This window comes from Nicotiana tomentosiformis, chromosome 7 (assembly GCF_000390325.3).
Source record: "Nicotiana tomentosiformis chromosome 7, ASM39032v3, whole genome shotgun sequence".
In the NCBI taxonomy this organism is placed as follows: Eukaryota; Viridiplantae; Streptophyta; class Magnoliopsida; order Solanales; family Solanaceae; genus Nicotiana; species Nicotiana tomentosiformis.
Window position 1 is genome coordinate 57,031,427 of NC_090818.1, and position 4,055 is coordinate 57,035,481.

The 4,055-nt window shown below is 40.2% G+C and overlaps 1 long non-coding RNA gene across 1 annotated transcript; it reads left to right on the forward strand.

Annotated features, from left to right (window-relative positions):
* The first annotated feature begins 2,347 nt into the window (after window positions 1-2,347).
* On the forward strand, window positions 2,348-3,516 carry LOC138896500 (uncharacterized). The gene is made up of 2 exons (XR_011409708.1): window positions 2,348-2,426; window positions 3,127-3,516. It is a non-coding gene; the product is annotated as an uncharacterized lncRNA (long non-coding RNA).
* Window positions 3,517-4,055: the final 539 nt, after the last annotated feature.

The window sequence follows — 4,055 nt, forward strand, 5'->3', positions numbered from 1 at the left end:
CTAGGAGGCCATCACTATGATTACGGAATGAAACTGAACTTAAAATCGCAATACCATAAAAGCCTAAAGAAACGCAAATCGACGAACAAGGCCATTCCATCAGGAAAAGAATTCACAGCTCTAAGACCCAACAGCTGCAAGCACAGAAAGAAAGAAGAGTTTACTGCAAATCTCGTGAAACCCATACCACCTCGGAAATTACTAAGATGCCAGATACAAAATTGAAAACACCCTTTTCTTGAAGCCTGAAAATATCCAGATTGCACTGCAAGCACCAAAAGAAGACCAGGAGACAGCATGCACAGGAATACGGGACAGCAACCTTTGAAATCCCAAATCTAATTCTCTATTACGGTCACCATGTGCTATCCAACAAACAAAACCAAGCTGGCATGACAAGCAGAAGAAGACGGAATTGAGTAGCAAGTACACCAAAAGTAGCGGAGCACTTAAAAGAGTTTGAGCACTTATCAGATGCCAATAACAATAAGCGATCTCATCAGTTGTATCATCGATGAACATAAGCATCCGACTTGAACTAAAAATGGCAGCGGAATACACTATGCACACTTGTGAAAAGAATTTAACTTGGTTGAGAACTTCCATATAACAGCAGTTTTGATAAAGCTTCGAGAGACGAAAATATTCAATACCTATAGTCAAAGACCTGGGAACTTGCCCATATATCCTTCATAACTGACATCATACCTAGGTATGGGACCGAACAAGATAACTAGAAGTCAGGGTAAAAGAAGTTGATGCAAGGAAAAAACCAATATTAGCAAATTAGAAGTCAAAGATATGAAATCCAAGTAAACCGATAGCTCCACGTTGGGGTTGTGCCATGCATGTGACACATTCGGCTAGAATCAAGGACGGACTCACTCACCATGAAGATCCAAGTCAGCATGGGTAGCGTTATTGCTAGTTCTACTCGTAATCTGATTCAATAAAAAGAATTGTGAGGTTCCAGGGGAGTGATAGCTCAGGTAGTGGGGCAAAACAGTGTACACCAGTGCACAAATAGAAGAAGATGCCCATGTAACCTCTGTCCATTGTTGCAACTCCAAATAGAACTGGAACTTGATGCTAACATAGCAACATCATCTCCGATCATCAAGGTAAAAATAAACACACTACTAATTGCATAGCGGAGTCTCACAACAAAAACCTCATAACCAACCCAAAATCTAAAAGCATGCTTCATTCCCCAAAAATTGCACCAAGAATGGATCTCACCAGCTTTCAATTTCATCAGAGTCCCACATGCCGTAATACACAAGAAAACGGTCAAGGGTGAGAACAACAAAAATAAACTACACATGGAAAGAAAGCAAAGATATGAACATTGAGAAACCAAGGTAACTAGCAGAAGGTCACAAAAAGCAGCACCGAAAAGGGAAGTCTGCGACTGCAACGACTATTGGTGAAGGGTAATTGGTGAGATACCATGACTATGAATAGGTAGAGTTTAACTAGCCGCAATCCACCAGAAGGCCTTTCTTCTATAAACATTACCAAGACCTGATCAACCAATGTCAATGTTGAAATACAAAAAACCAACTCTAATCAACAAAGAAGATAGAGAAAACAGATCTAATAACAAACTGGATCTCAAACCCAAAAAGAGAAAAATCAAAGAACTCCCAAAGCCTGACTGCCCGCTTGAATTGCTTGGGTCCGAGCTTAACTTCTCAACGGAAACTATGAGAGAATTGCAAATCAGAAACCTATATCCCAACAGCTGCAATCACAGAGAGAAGGAACAGTTAAGTGCAAAGTTGGCGAAACCCATGCCACTAGGAAATCACTAGATATTCCAGACACGAGATCGGAAAACCCCCTTTTTTCAAAGCTTGACAATGTCTGGATTGCAGTGCAAGCACTTGACACCACCCTCTGAAATTTCAAAATCTAATGTTCTATCACTGTCACCATGTGGTCTACAATCTATCCAACAAACAAAAGCAAGCTGACATGATAAACAAAAGAAAACAGAAGCAGAGAAAAAAGACATGCAGCAAGAACACCAAAAGCAGAGTAGGGGCTATATCAAAAGATCCAGATTTGAGTTTGAGTACTTATCAGGTGTCCATAACCATAAGAGATCTCTCACATAAGTTGGATAATCGAAGAACATAAGCAATCGAAGAACATAAGCATCTGGACTGGAAAAAAATGGCAGCAGAATACACTATAAACACTTGTGAAAAGATTTAACTCAGTTAACAATTTCCGCATTACCAGCAGTGTTGACAAAGAGAGAAGGAATCACTATAATTAGGGAAGGAAACTGGAACGAAAATCTCAATAATTAGAAGTCTGAACTACAGAAACCTCAACGCAAATCGGCAAGGAAACAAGCAGCTCCAAGGAAAGCCGAATTCACTGCTCTAAGGCCCAATGGCTGCAAGCACAAATAGGAGGTAACATTTAAGTGAAAAGCTGGTGAAACCCGTACGACTAGGAAATCAGAAGAGATGCCAGAGACAAGATTGAAAAACCCCCTTTCTTGAAGCCTGACAATATCAAGATTGCAATGCAAGCACCAAAAAGACCAAGAAACCATGTGTAACGCATACTGGATCACCAACCTTTGAAATTTCAAAATCCAATCCTTAATTACTGTCACCATGTGGTCTACACATCCACCCAACAAACAAAAACAAGTTGGCATGATAAACAAAAGAAAACAGTAGCAGAGGAGATATGTAGCGAGAAAACCAAAAGTAGAGGAGCACTTTATAGGGCTATCAAAAGATCCACATTTGAGATGGAGTACTTATCAGGTGTCCAACCAGGTGTCCATAACTATAAGAGAGATCTCATCGGTTGGATCATCGAAGAACATAAGCATCTGGAATGAAAACTGAAAATGGCAGCAGAATACGCTATACACACTTGTGAAAAGATTTATCTCAGTCGACAATTTCCCTATACCAGCAGTTTTGACAAAGATAAGGGAATCACTCTAATTAGGGAAGAAAACTGGATTGAAAATCTCAATACTCATAGAAGCCTAAACTACAGAGACCTCAATAATGACCGGCAAGGAAAACAAGGCGGCTCCATGCAAGGAGGAATTCATTTCTCTATGGGCCCAATGGCTGCAAGCACAAGCAGGAGGTAACAGTAAGTGAAAAGCTGGTGAAACCCATACCACAAGGAAATCACAAGAGATGCCAGAGACAAGATTGAAAAACCCCCTTTCTCGAAGCCTGACAATATCAGGATTGCAATGCAAGCACCAAAAAGACCAAGAAACCGTGTGTAACATACTGGACCAAGCTTTGAAATTTCAAAATCCAATCCTTAGTTACTGTCACCATGAGGTCTACACATCCACCCAACAAACAAAAACAAGTTGCCGTGATGAACAAAAAGAAAACAGTAGCAGAGAAGATATGTAGCGATAAAACCAAAAGTAGAGGAGCACTTTAAGGGGCTATCAAAAGATCCAGATTTGAGATTGAATACTTATCAGGTGTCCAACCAGGCGTCCGTAACCATGAGAGAGATCTCATAAGTTGGATAATCGAAGAACATAAGCATCTGGACTAAAGACGAAAATGTGGCAGCAGAATACACTACAAACACTTGTGAAAAGATCTATCTCAGTTAACAATTTCTGTATTACCAGCAGTTTGGACAACGAGAGAAGGGAATCACTATCATTAGGGAAGGAAACTGGAATTAAAATCTCAATAATTATAGAAGTCTGAACTACAGAAACCTCAAAGCAAATTGGCAAGGAAACAAGCAGCTCCACAGAAAGACGCATTCACTGCTCTAAGGCCCAATGGCTGCAAGCACAAATAGGAAGTCACAAGAGATGCCACAGACAAGATTGAAAAAACCCCTTTCTCGAAGCGTGACAATACCAAGATTGCATTGAAAGCACCAAAAAGACCAAGAAACCATGTATAACGCATGCTGGATCACCAACCTTTAAACTTCAAAGTCCAATCCTTAATTACTGTCACCATGTGGTCTACACATCCACCCAACAAAACAAATACAAGTTGGCATGATAAACAAAAGAAAACAGTAGCAGA